Raw genomic sequence first — 18,222 nt, 5'->3', positions numbered from 1 at the left:
ACTTTCTAAAAAATAAGTAAAGTCTGATATTCCTGGTATTATCCATTCCTCCTACAGTATCGTATAGTATAACTCATCAAATAAAGTAGTTTCTCATATACAGAACAATAGGATGACTAAAGCTTTTAGATGCTAAGCTATTTGGATGTTTTGACTTTGTAAAACTGAGATGCTGTCATATAAGATGCAGTGTACTTTTTGAATAGGCAAACAATATTTCTTACTGTTATTTTTAGTTTCTTACTTGAAAAACACTTTTTTTCAATCTTCTGGAATTTTCTTAGAGATTCTCTAAGAAGGAAAAACATGTTTCTCCCTGATAAATAGCACTGGCTTTATGTAATTGAGAATTACCATGATGACCTGGCCAATTTCAGTCCTTAATTCACCTAAACAATTTAAAAAAGTATGAGTAACTGAGTAGACAATTGTGCCTATCAAAGCAAGACAAGGTTGATGGTACTGACAGGACCTACAAATGATTAGACCCCTCAGAAAGGGAATAGGAATCACACAGTAAAGAAATTTTTTATAAAAGGACAAAAATAAAATGGCAGCAAGTAGCAAAAGTCAAGTAACAGTGCTTCTTATAGGCAAAATGTTTATGGGGTAAATCATGTAGGCCCGAAGGCACAAATACTGTGTGTAGTCTTGGAAGCTGCTACAGTGGCACATTCCACAGACCTGTGAAATAATTAACTTTATAATGTGGCTCAGAAATGGAAGAACACAGAAGCAGGACTTGATGAATTTAAGGGAAGAGATCAATAAATCAAAATTTTCAATGTGGAAATGGAGATCGTAACTAATGAGGTTTGGTTGTCTCCAAGTGAAGCTGTGTGTTTTCGATTATGCAACAGAGAGAACTGTGTTATGCTAGACAGAACTCACCTTTGAGAAGTAAAATATGGGAAGTGTGTGTGTGTGTGTGTGTGTGTGTGTGTAAAATTGTCAAAGGCTGTCCTCAACTAGATTTTTTGGGGGAATTTAATCTGAGCATACATTGTACTTGATTTTTATATTTTGGGATATATAGCATTATTTGAGTTTTCATGAGAATTGAAGGTCTCATTTACCAGTACAGACTCTAGACATGTGTGATAGACTTTTGCTTCTCATGAACAAGGGTAGCTATAGCATTATAACAGGGTTGCTTACCTGAGTTTGACAAATTGAATGACCCCACCTGGGATGTTTAATTTAATTTGAGTGACGAACATGAGCAGAACTTTGTTAATTCATTACTGGATGCTATGATCTAAATATTTGTGTTTCCCCCAAATTTATGTGTTGAAACCAAACCTCCATTGCGATGGTTTCAGGAAGTGGAGACTTCAGAAGGTGATTAAGTCATGAGAGTGGATCTATCATGAATGAAGTTAGGGACCCGAGAGATTTCTTGTCCCTGCCACCACATGAGGACACAGCAGAAGTTGCTATCTATGAACCAGGGTGCAAGCCTTTGCTGAACACCAGCTCTTGGTGTCTCGAGTGTGAACATCTCTGCCTTTAGAATTATGAGGAACAAGTTACTTTTGTTTATAAACTACTCAATTTGTGGTATTTGTTAGAGATGCCTGGACAGACTAAAATGCTCTAAGATGCTCTGGCAACAGTGTATGTGTATGTATGCATATATATATATATATATGTGTGTGTGTGTGTGTGTGTGTATGTTTATGCTATGTGTTTATATAATATATATATATATGTTTTCCTATTTAATTACTGATCACTGTACATCTTTACATCATAACACTTTTTTTCCCATCTTGAATACAGCGCAGATAAGTCAAGTCAAAGACATTACCATATATGTTATCATCCACAGAGAACTTTTCGTTTTTGTCTATTAAATGTTTAGTTCATTTATTTTCTCCTAGCAGTTTGACCAGTGGTTCCAGTAGTTTCTTCTAGAGTTCACAGGCCACTCTGATTAGGGAAACTTATTCCCCACCCTGCTTAGAGAACTCTACGGCTTTGGTTACCAGTCCTTTATTTCTGCCCAGTTATCAGTCTGTTTATTTGCTGCATACCAAGCAATTTTCAGAGATACTCCTTTTATGATTTGCTACGCTTTTAGATACATACATATGTATATATGTACATACATATCTAAACATTCTGAAATGTGTGTAGTTTGTGTGTGTATACACAAACTTTCAGAATCAAAGGTATAGTAGGTATTGTCAGGGATTACTAAAGTAATACACAATTAGATCAGGACTTTGAAACACATTCGGATGTTAAATATCAAAGGTGGGCAATTGACTCATCTGCTTTCTTGCCTATAAAAATTTATCTTTTGATAGCTACAAAATTCCTTCTCTATTTCATGTGCTATTTAATAAAATGTTGAGTTTGAAATAGTTTTTTATTAATGCTGATCCTGAGGTGAAAAGAGTATAAGTTATTAGAAAGTCATTTTTTGATAAAAGAAGAATTTATTAGCTTTAAATTATTAAAATTTCTGATTTGCATGGTTACTTTCTCCCCGAGTAGTTTATTTTTTACAAACTGAGTATTAAACTGGTGGTAGTTAATGGCATTCTTTCAGAGGAAAAGAATCTTTACCGGCAGTGTTGAGAAGCTAACTTCCTTGAACTGTATCTGGAAAAGTTCCCAGATTTTAGTCTATTATCCAAGAAAGTCTAGAAGATGTGTTTTGTTCATGCTGCTATTGCTATATATTCAAAACCAAATTAATGCGTATCATCTGCTGTGTTACAAAGGCAACCAGCACACACACACACACACACACACACACACGTGTATATACATATATATATATATATATATATATAATCTATGCATATGTGGATATATAATTTGCATTTATTGTACCCAAAATCAAAGTAAGATACTGGATAGGGCTATGCTTTATTGCAGAGAAACAGGCCCAGAATGCTGACAAATACGTGTGGGTGTTGTCCATTCATGCTGTTAAAGAGAAGCTTTACAATGGTAGTCTGTGAAAGATTACATTTTCTAAGTAGGGTGTGTAAATGGTGTGATGGTTTCTATTTCAGTGGTAGGTCATCTTCATGTGAGATAAATGGCTGATTTGAAAGTGAAATATAAGTATGATTGGTCTTTTGACAATAGGAAAGACCAATTTATCAGGGATCAATTTGTGTTTCAATAAACTTACTTGCGCTCTACTTGTCATTTTACACGTTCTCTAAAATAACTAGAGGTGGAGAGATTAGAGTGATGATTCTGGAACCCAAAAACAATGCCAAAATATTAACAACAAGTCAGCAGGAGCCAGGGAGAAGCATGGGACAGGGTGATCTCATTGTCCCTAGGAGTCAACCTTGCAACACCTCGATCTGGAACTTATGCCTCCAAAACTGTGAGATGATAAATTTCTGCTGTTTAAGTCACTCAGAGAAGCCACTTATCGAAATAAGGGAATCTAGTCAGGAAAAATTAATAGCTAAAGAGGGTAGGCTGCAAATAAATAATAAAAGCTCAAAAGCTCATGAAAAAACAGAAAGAAAATAACTGTGAACAGAAATTACATTTACCCTAGTAAAGGACATTTAAAGTTATTTAATTTTCACACCTTTGTTGGGAGTAATCAAAAGTAAAATGTGTTTTATAATGAACTGTTTGATTCCCTTTTTTTCTCCCTAAATGAATTAAAATAATGTTAATAAATCTCCCAAGAGAATTTTATACATCATATTGCTATAGCCGACCTACATAGGTGAGTATAGTGTTTCCTTATGTTTATTTCAGTGTGCATTGTGGGTCAGTTTTGGTTTGTCAGCTGAACTAATTTATGCATCAATTTGCTTTCTCAATAGCTTTTACATTTATAAGTGAATATTTATGGTAAGGAGAAACATACCCTCCAAAATGTTGTGCTATTTACATTAAATGTTAAGCTAATTTAGACATCAGAGTTTGAGAGGGAGCAGCAGGTGGAGTAATGGTTATGTTGCTTGACTCCCATGTAGTCAATCAGGGTCCAAGTCCTGGACCTGGTGGCTTAAATCTCATGCAAGGTACACGTGGTTCGTGTGTGCCCAAAATCCCAAGAGGAGATAGGAAGAGAAGGGGTTGTGCTGTGGCCATGATTTTATATTCCCTCCAGCAAAAATCTCCAAAATAAAAGGAAAGAAAAGAAAAAGAAAAAAGAAAAGAAATCAGAGTTGGGGGTAATTTTATTTAGAAAAAATTCTGGAGAACTTTTCCAAAGTTTTAAATTTATGTCCTTCTTTTCTTTTTTTTTTTTTTTTCCTTTTTTCTCCCCCCCCTTTTTTTTTTTTTTTTTCTTTTGGTCAGGTTTTTGCTGTAGAACAAATGCGCTGCCAGAGAGACACAGTGAGAGGGAAAGTGAGAAATCACCCCTCCCATACTAGGGGGAAGGCCACACTGAAATTCCTTCTCCTCCATTCTCTGCTTGGGATTTTGAGGACACACATGCCCTGCATGATCTTCAGTCACTAGATCCAGGACTCAGATTGTGGCTGCCATGTAGGAGCCCAACACCTTAACCATCATGCCATCTGCTGGCCCTATCCTTAAATCTTTGTAATCATCAGGTATCAATTTACAAAAAAATCTACATAAACTAAGAAAATAAAATAAAAGCACAGGAAACATATTTAAAGAAATTTGAGACAGTTTTGAAATACTAATTGCATATGGATTATAAGCTTTGAAATTCATTGCTGCTTATTTCCTTCTCTAGTAGGTGTTAAGGGCCTCTTGCCTAGGGCCAGGAAGGCAGAGAAAGAAATTCACCAAATACCGTCTTCAGTTGGGTTTTGAAGTGCTAATGATGGCTTGGCATTGCTTGTAGAGCTTGTAGTTTATAGTTTCTCAAGCCCTCCTAGGTCCAGAAAGGCTAAAAGAGAATATGTGAAAAGAAATGAGTAGAAGCTTCTCCATTGTCCTCTTGGGATTTTGTGCACCTACACACGCGTGTCGGTTTGAGTTTGAAGTCACTGGGTCCAAGAATTGAACTGCGGTCAACTATGTCAGAATACAGCAATGTATCCGTTATGCCATTCTCTGGTCCCAAAAATGTTAATGTGAAGTGTGTTTGTCTATCAGTTTGAATTTTTAACCTATTTCTTCTATCATCTCTGGACAAGTAAGTGGGAAAGACAAAAAGACAACTAAAATCACTCAAACCTATTGCCTCATTTACATTTCAGGACTTTTTCTTCATTTTTTTTTCTTTCTGCCCAGGAAAAGAACTAAAGGAAAGAAGGAAGACTTGCCAGTAATAACATTTTACAAGTGATGAGTTTCTGGAAACAGGGATCTAAACTATAATTGGAATTTTGCATTAAATTCTTTGAAGACAAATCATACACAATGAATCCATTTTGATTTGTAGTCTGACTAAATTGCCTAATTTCTGACTTCAAGTGATTAAAAAATTCCTACCACTATTGATTATATGAAATTGGGGAAGGAAAATAAAACTTGTGGATAAGTGAGTGAAGAAATAAATGTTTCAGCAATAAAAATCAGAAACTGTTGCAAATGTTTCTGAACAGGGAGTTTACTAAGGATGTCTGGATGATATGATATTGCCAGAACTCAGGGCAGTGAAGGAAGTTTGCCAGGTTCCAGCAGATTGGGTTCAACCCTCTCAGAAGGATGTGTCTGTTTAGTAAGAACCTCTCTGGTGGGCCAGCAGGTGGTTTGGAAGTAAGGCACTAGATCCCACATAGCTGACTGGCAGTTTGAGTTCCAGCTTGAAAATCATGCTGTGCACTTGTCTGCATGCCTCAAATCCTGAGAGAATGGAGAAGGGATTGCAGTGTGGCCATTCTTTCTGGGAATGTGATTTCTCATTTTTCCTCACTCTGTCTGGCAAGCACACATGCCCTATGACAGACAGACAAAAGCAAACAGAAAAATTTTGCATCTTGTCTTCAAGGAACTATATCTTCTAATTTCTTTATCCCAAGGGTATGGTAGGTGCCTCCTCTTTTGTTTCTTTCCTCCATGGGAACAGCAAGCCTGGAGAATCATTGTAGAGATTAATGAGTTGAGGTCTATGAACAATTCAGAAGGTAGATTTGCATCACAAACTCAGTAAATGTGAGCATTATTACTATTTAGCAAATTATTGTTCATTCTTCATCACATATTTCTTGTTTTGATAATAGATAAAAGACAGCCAAAATAATTTTATTAGTTCTTTTTTTTTTCATTTTGAGAGAGATTTTTGCTCATGTACTTGCCAGAGAGACAGAGACAGAGACAGAAAGTGAGAAATCATCCCCCGGGGGGATGGCCATGCCTCAATTCCTACCCCTCCAGTCTGCTCTTGGGATTTTGGGCTCGTACACACTCACCCCCAGTGTGAATTTTAAGCCACCAGTTCTGGGACTCGAACTGAATTAACTACATGGGAGTACAGAAACATAACCATTACACCGTCTGCTGGTCCCAATAACTTTTCTGTTTTAAAATTAGGTTGTGGCAATGATAGTTTGCTGTATTATTAGAAACTGTGTTACTTACCTAAAAAAAAGATAATAAGAAAAGTGCTCATCATCTATTATTAAAATTTTTAAATTATTATTTAATTTGCTATAGGGAACATGTGGTCACCATAGAGATACAAAAGAGAGAGAGAGACAGGGACAGTGAGAAAGCAAGCTTCCGGGTCTGGGATGAGAAACCTTGTCAGGAGACAGTAAAACACTGCACTGTGGGGAGTCTAGTGCCTTAGCTACCCCATCACCTGCTGACCTTCATTGTACATTTTTGAATGACACCATCCTTCTACTTTACATGCTGGAGGAAATGGTATTTACACAGACAGTCAAAATCTCACAGATATTTATCTATATAATCTATAGTTATACGTAAGGGGGCTTCAAAATTCACAGAGAAAGAAAATGAAAGCACAAATTTATTATGGTGCAAAAAGTTTTTGAAATTCATGTGTAGTTTTTTTTTTAAGTACACATATTCCATAAACTGTTTGAAGACCCCTTGTATATTAAGTAATCATATTTCAGAGGTGAAAACAGAATTTTTGTGATTGGCAATCTTGTTTATAAGACTGGTATTTCTTTCTTACCCCTTCACTCCTCAGTAATCTGATATTATCATCTATCAGGAACCGATAATTATTTCTCATTTTTAAAATGCGTAATCTGTTTTACCATAATTATTTTCACATTTGTAATGTAATCCATAGTCAAAAGACAGATGAAAGTATGAAATTACAACATTTTTTGTTATCTTCATGCTTTTCCTCTGAATAATGCTGGTGCCATGAAAATAGGTTAAAAAGTACTCTGCTGGAATTAACCTGAAAAATGGGATAAATGCTTTAACAATTTATTCAGTTTTTCATATCTTCATTTCTTGGTAAGTTTCATTTCTCTACTAAATAACCTCAATAAATTACTATAATGTGAAATTCACTGAGCTTTGTAACTTCATGTGTATTTATTAAACAATCATTAAATAATTAAATTGAAATATTTTACAATGGAGACTGGAAAAACTAAAAGTGTAAGAGAATGAGGCACCCATGTATAAAATGTTAAGTAATATGAAAGTAACAAAGTCAAAAATAAAGTCAATAACAGTGAAATGTCACAGGACAGATATGGAGTAGTGTAGGCAAAATGTACTATTGAGTCATGAAAACTGGGCCTTTTGACTATGTTTATGGAAAAGGAAGGAATATAATAATGTAAGCTCATGAGAGATTACAAAACTTATCATGTTTCAAAACATCTCAGGCATTTTGTACCTGGTTATTTGCCCAGATACTTTTTTGCTTATTTATTTAACAGTTTTGACTTTGTTGTGAGAACTTTCTCCAGATAAAGTGTGAGAGATATGCTCGTAGATCACATGTCTTTGAAGGTTGTGGGGTGGCATACAAACATAGGTTTCTATAATTACTGATTCCTTGTCAAGCTTTTACTACACTGATGCTTCGCTGGGGTGTGAAGAAATAACAAATACTGAAAATAAAGATAATGGCATAATTCAAGAGAAGTAAAATGGGAACTTGAGCAAAGTATGGAATCAAAACATACACATACACACACACACACATACTCACACACATACACTCAATACATTTTATGCTAGAACCTGGATTGCCAGGAGGAAGACCAAAATTCAGGGCACGGTAGCTGATGACTATTTAATAAAAAAATTAAAAATTATTTTGTAAAAGATAAGTGATTTAGAGGCCACCACTTTCAGGAATCACAATCCAAGATGCAATGGAGATTCTGTGAGTCTACATAGTCAAGAAATTAATAAAATACAGTAAAATCAAAATGAGACCAGGGTGACCAGAGTCACTGTAGAAAGGCTAGTAATCTGTAAGTCAGGTGTTTAGAGAAGAATTAGGTGGTTGTAAGACAAGCCTAGCTCCGGTCAAGACTTCAGGATTAGACTAGGTGACTGGCATCCAGAATTAAACAGGTTGGGCCAGCAGGTGGTATGGTAGTTAAGGTACTGGATCCCACACGGCTGATCTCAGTTTGAGTCTGGACCTAGCAGCTTGAAACTTAAGCAAGGCGTGTGGGTGTGTGCTCAAAATCCTAGGAGAAGAATGAAAGAAAAGTGATTGCAGCCTATCCATTTCCCAGGGATGATTTCTCACTGTCTTCCTCTGTATCTCTCTGGCATAGGTAATCATTTAAGAAGTTTTACAGCAAACCTCTGTTGCCCCAGTGCATGAAGGATATACACTAATGTATGAAAAACATCTACTAGAAGAACACTCCTGTTGTCTTTCCATATCCTCATTATGTCTTCCACATGGGTTGAGGAAAACTATCTTAGGTGCTCAATGACTTAATCTAATTTCCATAGATGATCCCGTTATGCCTAGCCCTTCCAATTTTAAAGCCAATGAAAATTTCATAGAACATTTCATAGGAAATACGTATTTTTTATGTGGAATGACCTCTGATTTTACATAGTTCTCAGAGGTAGAGTCTTAGTGAGCCCATTTCTCTACAAGTCTTTATTCTCTGATATTCTGTATAGTTAATAAAGTTGGCACCTTAAAAGTTTTTAATTTAACTTTATTTATTTATTCATTTATTTATTTATTTTAATTTGACCAAAAAGGGTTGGAATGAGAGAGAGGGAAAGTGAGAAAACAAGCTGCCAGGTCTAGTACTTGAACCGCAGTTGGCCATGTGGGAGTCCAGTGCCTTTAAACACCATACCACCTGCCGGTCCCTAGAGTTGGCATTCTGATCTCCATATGACTTACCTCTGTAGCTATTTCTCAAATATTTTGAACTTTAAGGAGGGAATTTACTAATTCCATGTAATTCCAACCAAGAAATTCATAGGGCAATGACTATGTACCTAAAGTCAAAAATGCTGGTGTGTAGATAGAAATGACAATTGCCTGGAAAATGATGTTTCACGTGGATATTTACAACGATCTGTTTATTTTATATATTTTTGTATTGATTTAGAAAATGATAAAAGTCAGGTTGGTTAGGACAGAAATTTGCTGAGTACAATAACAAATATCTTAACCACTATTTTTAAAAAATTGCTATTTAGGTAATATATTAAAAACATATCTGTCATACTCTTAAGTGGTAGAGTAGCTGAACAATGAAACAAGAGAGGCAGACAGATGTAACATTTCTACAGAAACTGAAAGATTGGAAACTGAAAGCAATGGAGAGAAACGGTAGACAGATGGTGTGGAAGAAGGGTGGACAATGGGGGGAGGTGAGAATGAGAGAGTGGGGTGGAAGAAAACCAAAACATTTAACAAACACAAAAACAAAAATTACTTGGCAGCAATAATGTATATTGCAAAATCTTTGACTGGACAGGTATACAGTGTATTCACTCTGGAAAAAATCCATTTTGTATGCTGTAAAGATGTACAGTGGTTGAATGTTAAAAAAATTAAGAAAATGAAAGAAGAGAAAAGAAAAAAATTCTACTTTATTTTAATAAAGGTAATGGCAGAAAAAGATATGAATCTGCATGAAAATGAGGTTGCATTAGACAACTTACCTACTCAATCTTTAGCAAATTGGTAGCCTCAAGATTTCCTCTGGGAGGTAGAATCTCCCCATATCTAAGAAGGTACATGCTTGCTTCAGGCAGATCAGTGTAAAAAGATGGAACCCAGAAGAAATGTGCTCAAGATTTTCTTCCCAAATCTAGTAAGATACCATTCCTCCCATGTGGAAGAGAGAGTTATGGGGCTGAGCGAAGCTGGGATGATTTTCCCATGCATTTGTTGTTACTGCTGTTCCTGTGGGCAAGAGTGAACATTCTCCATTACCTATGGACCTGTGAGGAAAGGGAATTTTGCCAACAGCAGGTGGAAAGGTGATTCCAAGTCAGCACTTCCCATCCACTTAATTCTTGTTAAATTCTGTACTCTTACACATTTGGAAGGTAATTTTTCTGTCAATTAAGTTGAACAATTTCTTTATCCTGCAGTCATGCTTATGTTCTTACTCAGTCACTTATTGCATTGCACCCTGTGATTCTCATAACTCTACAGTCATTTATGACCCTTCCTGACAAACAAGGGTCCTGGTCTGTAGGCCAATTTGTAAATCAAATAGCCTAGAGTAGAAGAAAAGCATGAGCAGGTTCTTAAGATTCAAAGGTCAACAAACTGTACATTCTATTACAGATTACTTGATTTTCAACTTCTTTTTTTTTTAATGAGAGGAATACATAAAAAAGGATGGAAAAAGTTCATTGAGTTTAAATTCATAGTATTAATGACATAGCGTATAGTGGTATCGTTCTGTGTAGCGGCAATGTGTATGAAGCATGGATTCAGAATTTAATTTTTTAAATGTTATTTTATTTATTTATTTATTAGCTATTTATTAATAAATAAGTAGCATTCTATTAGTGAGGGAGACAGAGACAGAGACAGAGAGACAGCACCCCCACAGACTTTACTTGTCATGATCCACCCATCTGGTCTTCCAAAATATAATTTTCAAATGAATTATTTTGGTGGTGTGCTGGTGAAGGTGGCCAGATCCTTTATGGATGACTGTGCTGTTTGTTTCCTAGAACCAGCAACTTGAAAAACACTCCAGGTGCCTGTGTGTGGGTACCCAAAATCCCCAAAAGAGAAATGGATAAGGAATTTCGCATGAACATCCTCCTTGATGGGTGCTTTCTCACTTTTCTCCTCTTTCTCTCTGTCTCTCTCTGGCAAGTACATGAGCCCTCTGGCAAAAATATTTTATGAAAAAAAAATTTGTTATAATAGTTTAAAAGATAAAATATGGTTTGAAAATATGACAAGTATATTGATCCTAAAGCCAAGTTACGGCTAGTAATTCTATGATAAACCTTGTATAACTTTTCTTTCTTTTTTATCATTCATTCATTCATTCTTCTTTCTTTTTCTAAGTTTTTAGTTTAGTTTTATTTTGTTTTTTTGCTATAGGATGTGTGCACTCACTGGAGAAAGAGAGTGAGAGAGAGAGAGACAGGAGAGAGACAGTAAGAAATCACCCTCCAGGGGGGATGGCCAAACTGCAATCCCTTCTTTATTCTTCTCTCAGGTTTTTGAGCATGCACACGCATGTGCCCAGTGTGTTTTTAAAGCTGCCAGGTCCTGAACTTGAACTTTACATTCAGCCATATAAGATCTAGCTGTCTTAACCTCCACACCACCTGCTCGCCATAACTTTTCAAATTATAGTGTCAAGTTTTTTATGACCTCTTTGTTCCTGATATGGGAAGCTTAAATCCATTCTGAAGTAGAAGAAAATTGTCTGTAGTCACAATTTTCTAGCTTGCAATGTATTTAATGTTGAAGAAAATGCTGTATTTGACAACTCGATACCAGATGGAGTTCATATTTTTTGAAAAAAAAATGTAAATGCTAACCCATGGAACTTGGAAAACTAGACTTATATTTTGGTTTTAAACTAATGTATTGGGATATTGCCTAAAGAAAGAATTTAATCATTATCCTACAACATATTCTTGGTTTCCTTATATCAATTTTCAACTCATTAAAAATTCCATTTTGCCAATTAAACAATTGGCTAAACTGAAGAAAGACTATATTAATTTAACATAACTGGAAACAAGGTCAGGTTTTTGACAATAGTCTCTGATATAAATTTCATTGTTCTTTCCAGAATTCTGATCTGTAATTAAAAACACACACTGACACTGCAAGCATAACACGTTGACTCTGAACAAAACAGAAATTGGCAGAAAATATGCAATGTCAGAATATTTAGGTCATCTTTCCGAAACCAAAGTAAGTAAATAAGTAAAATAACTATTAGGGGTAGAAGAGGATTGTGATTTTTAAAGGAACTGGTCAGTTTCATCTTAAATCTTCATGGGAAAGCTTAATTTCTATATAAGAAATGAGGAACAGAAAGAGGGATCTACATAAGAAGAGCAAACTAATTATCATAATTATCTATTTCTCTCCCAAATTTATATCCCTGGTGACTCTCCGCCACACACACAATACACATATACTTATGTTGTCTAATTGGATAGAAGGGAAGGGAATGTGATATAAAAATCACAAACTTGAACCAATGGAATGGAATATTGAATTCAGAAATAAACCCCAAATCATACAGTTAAATGATCCTTGATAAAGGGTATGAGACAATGCAGTGAAGAAAACAAAGTCTCTTTGGAAGAACTGAATATTCATCTGCAGAAAAATGAAAATGGACAACTACCTTTCACCATTAACTATAATTAATTTAAAACAGAATGAAGATTTCAATATAAACCCTCTATTCACAAAACTACTGGTGTAAAATATAGCAGAAACTTTTAAAGACATAGAAGTAGGCAAAGATTTCTTAAATAACACAGCTAAAGCATAGGCAATGGTCCCTAAAATAGAAAAGTGGGATTACATCAAGCTAAAAAGCTTCCTCACAGAAAAGGAAATTATAACTAGGGTAAAAAGACAACCTAAGGGACCAGCAGTTGGCGTAATGGCTATGTTGCTGGACTCCCATGTAGTCAACTGTGGTTCTTGTCCCAGACCAGGTGGCTTAAACTCAAGACGGGCACGTGTGCGTGCATGCCCAAGATCCTAAGAGGAGAATGGAGGAGAAGGGATTGCAGCATGGCCATCCCCCCCGGGGGGGGGATGATTTCTCGCTTTCTGTCTCTCTCTCTCTGTCTTTCTGGTGAGTGCACGTGCCCTATAGTAAAAACCACTCAAAAAAAAAAAAAAGACAATCCTCAAAATGAAAGAAGATATTTGCAAATTATTCTTCAGATAAAGGGGCTTGCTATCTAGAATACATAGGGAACTCAAACAACCCCCCCAAAAAGTAATCCAATTTAAAAACTGGCAAATGAATTGAATAGGCAACTCTCTAAGGGAGACTTATGAATGGCAAAGAGACATATAAAAACATGTTCAAAGTTTCTTGTCATAAGGGAAATGCAATTCAAAACTATAATGAAATGTCATAGATCCAGTTAGAATGACTAGGATCAAAATACTAAAGAATGGCGTGTTGGCAAGGCTGTGGTGTAAAGGGAACTCTCTCTCACCATTGGTGAGAAAGTAAATTAGTCCAACCTCTGTGGAAAACAAGATGGAGGTTTCTCAAAAACTTTCAAATAGAACTTCCATATGAAGTATCTACTCAAAGGATAAGAAGACACTCAGCAGAAAGACATCACATCTGCATATCCATATTTATGCAGCGTTATTTATAATTGCTAAAACATGGAACCAACCTACGTGTTCAAACACTGATAACTAGATTGAAAAACTGTGGCACATACACACTATGGAATATTACACAGCTATAGGAAACAATGAGATCCTATTGTTTGAATCAGATGAATATAGAAGACTTAATGTTGAGCAAAGTGAGCTAGACTTTGAAAGATGCACGTTGTATTTCCCCACTCAAATTGTACTGAGTGTCTGCACTTTATGGCAGAGGTAGGGAGATCTGAAGATGTGATGGTGGATGGTAAGGAAAGGAAGGGATTGGTAGAGAGGGGGTAGTGGATGGTGGATAAAAAAATTAGGACGGTCGTGTCTGCTTAAAAGTGTCATTTATCTCTTAGATTAGTTTGCAGATTGTTCCATGAATGCTTTATCAAATTATAAAAGTTCAAGTGTAATTAATTTTTAAGACTATAAGTTATAAACTTATGTTTACAAAGGAAAAACAAATTAAAAAAAATTTGTATTTCTGGAAATAGTTCACTCCAGTGTGTATCTGCTAATTTATTTTGTCATCAAAAAAGCCCTTTGCCTGAAAGAAAGGACTGACTAGTGTGTAAAATGTTTACAATCTTTTGTGAAATTGTATTTTATCATTAGTTTTTATCTTTAAATTATTGTAATAAATATTACCTATATTTTTTGGTCCATGCAACTTTATACTTTGATTGGTCCATGAAACTGTATACTTTGAATATTATATCCGTGAATTTGAAACTGAAATTTATTTGGCCAACGTTTTCTGAATGGCTGAATAAAGTTTGTATTAAAAAAAAAATATTCCAAACTTGAGTCACTTCTGTGGTTCAATTCCTAAATCTGGCAGTTTGAGAAACATGCCAGGCAATTGTGCATGTATAACCAAAATACTGAAAAGGACAGAGATATGGAGGAGAAATGACCATTCCACATGGTGGATTCTTTCTCCTCTCCCTTGTTCTCAGTCTCTTCAATTCTCTCTCTGGCAGGCACACGTGTCCTTTGGCCAAAAAAGAAAAAGGAAAAAAAAAAAAAAAACACAACTAAATCACAAACCTTTGAATTGTCTGTGTTGTATAGGAAGGTGTCAATAGGAGACATTGTAACAGGCAAAGAGCAGGAGATGGATTATTGGGCACAGGGCTTGTCATGATTAATTGATTTCCCAAACCCTTTGAATAGATCTCCTTCTATGTTCTACTTAAACAACTTCCAGATACTTAGCACGTATCTGCCATCAGGATCGGTATTTTCTGATGCACTCTGCTTCAAAGAAGTATTTGCTTCCTTCTGTATTATTTTTTCCATACACGAGACATTGTTCAGCTTTAATTGTAATTGAGATAACTAGATTTCATGAATTCCATTTTAATCTTTGCCAGATCCTCTGCTCTATTTGGTGTCCTCCAACTATACACTTTCAATTTTGCTTTTTGAGAACTAAACAAGCAAACTAAAAATTCTACTGCTATTTCCTTTTTATCCTTGCCTATATCTTTCACTGTGTGACTAAATGGCATATGAACAAGTTTCTCTGAATTGACTACTGCATACATCTTAAGTCTATAATTAAAGACAAAACATAAAAGCTGTATTGCCCTTATAAATAATAAAATTAAAAAGTTTAGGGCCAGCCCAGTGGTGCAGCAGTTAAATGCTGTGAATTGGGAACTGGATTCCACAAGGCTGTCCAATGTTTAAGCCCTAGCAGCCTGAAAAACATGCCAGGTGCAGTTGCATGTGTGCCCTAAGTCCTGATGAAATGGAAAATTGGAGAAGAAAGAAATGAAGTTTTGTCACATCTGATTTGGGCTCTCTCTCTCTCTCGTGAGCATCCACACACTCTGGAAAACGTTCTAAAAAAGAATTTGTTTTTCTTTTATTGTCAAAATACCCTCCTTTCAAATATCCCTTTTTCTGAGTCCCAGAAGATTTAGAGTGGATTTCCTCTGAAATACGAAGAGGCTTAAACCAGGTTTGACTTAAAATGAGGAAGCTGTCTAGGAAGATGAGGCGGCTGACAAAAACAAGACACAGATTAACCTCATAGGAAATTAACCTTCCATTCTAAATATGTAAAATAAAACCTATTTTCCACTACCTGTCATAATTTTACTTAATTATTCAGTTGTGATATACATATGAGGGGAACTTCAAGAAATCATGGAAAGATAAAGTATAAATTTATTTTGGTGCAGAATAATTTTGAAATATATGCATAATTTTTTATAGTAAACATTTTCCATGAACTTTTTAGTGACTTCACTACATACATAGTGGTTTCAGATTTTTAAAGTCATACTCTTAGTAACTAAAATTTAGTTGGTTAATTAACAAGGGTACGATCTAAAAATAATATGTAGATTTTTAATCCTAATATCACTAAATTAAATTTAAGATTTTCTTCTTTAAGTTTTCCTCCAGTGTTGGAATTGTTTATATGTACTTGAACATCAATGACTTATTTTTTTTTTCTTCAGAAAAAGAAGGAACAAAAAAAATTCTAGGTGGATCTTTCTAGAGATAAAAGAGAAACATCTAATTTGCTTAGCATGACAGAATAAAGCTTTTAGTATTATGTCCTATAGAACCATTTGTTTAAAAAAGACAAAGACCAATTCAATTGTTCTGTGTGTGTGAAATGAGCCTTTTTTGTCTCAAGTAAATGCAAGGGACAAGGAAATCTATGAATCTGATTTAAAAGGAAATTTTTCTTTTTTTTTTCGAAACATCTAATTTGCTTAGCATGACAGAATAAAGCTTTTAGTATTATGTCCTATAGAACCATTTGTTTAAAAAAGACAAAGACCAATTCAATTGTTCTGTGTGTGTGAAATGAGCCTTTTTTGTCTCAAGTAAATGCAAGGGACAAGGAAATCTATGAATCTGATTTAAAAGGAGATTTTTCTTTTTTTTTCTTTTTAAAAATAATTATTGATTTTATTTTATTTATTCATTCATTTATTTTTTAATTTGACCAGAGAGAGACAGAGGTTGAGAGTGAGAGAGAGAGAAGAAGTGAGAAAGCAAGCCACCAGATTCAGGACTTGAACCCTGGTCGGCCATGTGGGAGTGTCCAGTGCTTTAACCACTATGCCACCTGCTGGTCAAAGGAGACTCTTCTTTTCCTTTGAGAATGTTTTCATCACAGAAATAATAGCTCCCAGTAAGCTAAAGCACAGAAAGTTGAATATTTTATATCAGAAAAGAGAAAATGATAACACAGTTATGATCCAAATTAAAATAATGCTGGAAGGTCTTGGATGTTCCTGATTGGGGGTACACATCAACTCTTGGCTTCATCCTTGTGGCCATGGATGTAAAGTCCTAGGAATGAACAAATAAGGGTGGGAAAGCTGTATACCACGTGAATTGTAGTAGAGAAAAATCAACTCTTATGCAACTCTCATAGAGAGTTTTTTCTTTTTTGGTACTTTCTTTATTTTCTTTTATCTTCTTGTTTAAAATTTGCCAAAGAGTGTATATGTTCACCAGACTGAGACAGAAAGAGAGAAAATGAGAAAAGACTCCCCCCCCGCCCCTCAGCTCTATGGGGGCATGGTCACACCTCAATCCTTTCTCCTCCATCTCTCTCTTCTGTCAGGATTTGGGGCACACATGTGTCTCAGGACTCGAACCATACAGTGAGTCATGTGGGGTCCACCTGCCTTCTCCACACCACCAGCTGGTCAAAAGTTCTTGCTTTCAATGCAAATGCCTAACTTGCCAATTGTCATGTTGTTTAAGTGATGTTAATCAAAAGATACTATATCTATAATAATTAAATAAAATTTAATATTCAAAGAGCAATTAGAGTTTTAAAAACTGTCAATAATAATAAGAAGAAGATGGCTAATAATATGAAGAGGGAGAGACTTGTTTGAAGAAACATGAATATTATTAAAAGATGATTATATGAATTGAACCTGAAAATGATCCCTTTAGTCATCTCTTGCATATGTTGATTATCCTTTTGTTCAGCTGGAAAAATAATTTAAGATGTATAAAATAGAATTGTAAAGTCTGTAAAAATAACTACGTTAGAATCTTTAAAGTTAGCGTATGTCCACTAAAGTTTTGGCGAGAAGTGATTCTCATGGCTATTAGAAAGTCATGGACATTAGAAGATGGTCCTACCAATCATAAGGAATTGGAATACACAGAAAACAAAGAAACAGATCCCCCAAAGAGAACCCAATACACATGCATACACACACACACGCACACGTGCACGCACACACACATACACACTCACACTGCTTCTGTTGTGATGGTTGCTTTGTGATAATAATAATCATTTTGATTCTCAATATCCCATGAAATACTCAAGAATAAAAACTAAATGCTGGGGATCAGCATTTCTCTTTCTCCAAGAGAAAGAGGAGAAATAGAAACTTCCCCAAGAGAAATAGGAGAGAGGGGACAGAAATGGGGCATTAATGAGTACATATTCACAAAAGGGACACATGTTACTAAGGAGAAACTAAAGGTACCCTCTGCACCAATGAGTAACAGTCAACAAAACTGGGAACTTT

The sequence above is a fragment of the Tupaia chinensis genome, unplaced genomic scaffold (genome assembly GCF_000334495.1).
Source record: "Tupaia chinensis unplaced genomic scaffold, TupChi_1.0 Scaffold143836_1, whole genome shotgun sequence".
Classification (NCBI taxonomy): Eukaryota; Metazoa; Chordata; class Mammalia; order Scandentia; family Tupaiidae; genus Tupaia; species Tupaia belangeri.
Note: the sequence above shows the minus strand (reverse complement) of the source record.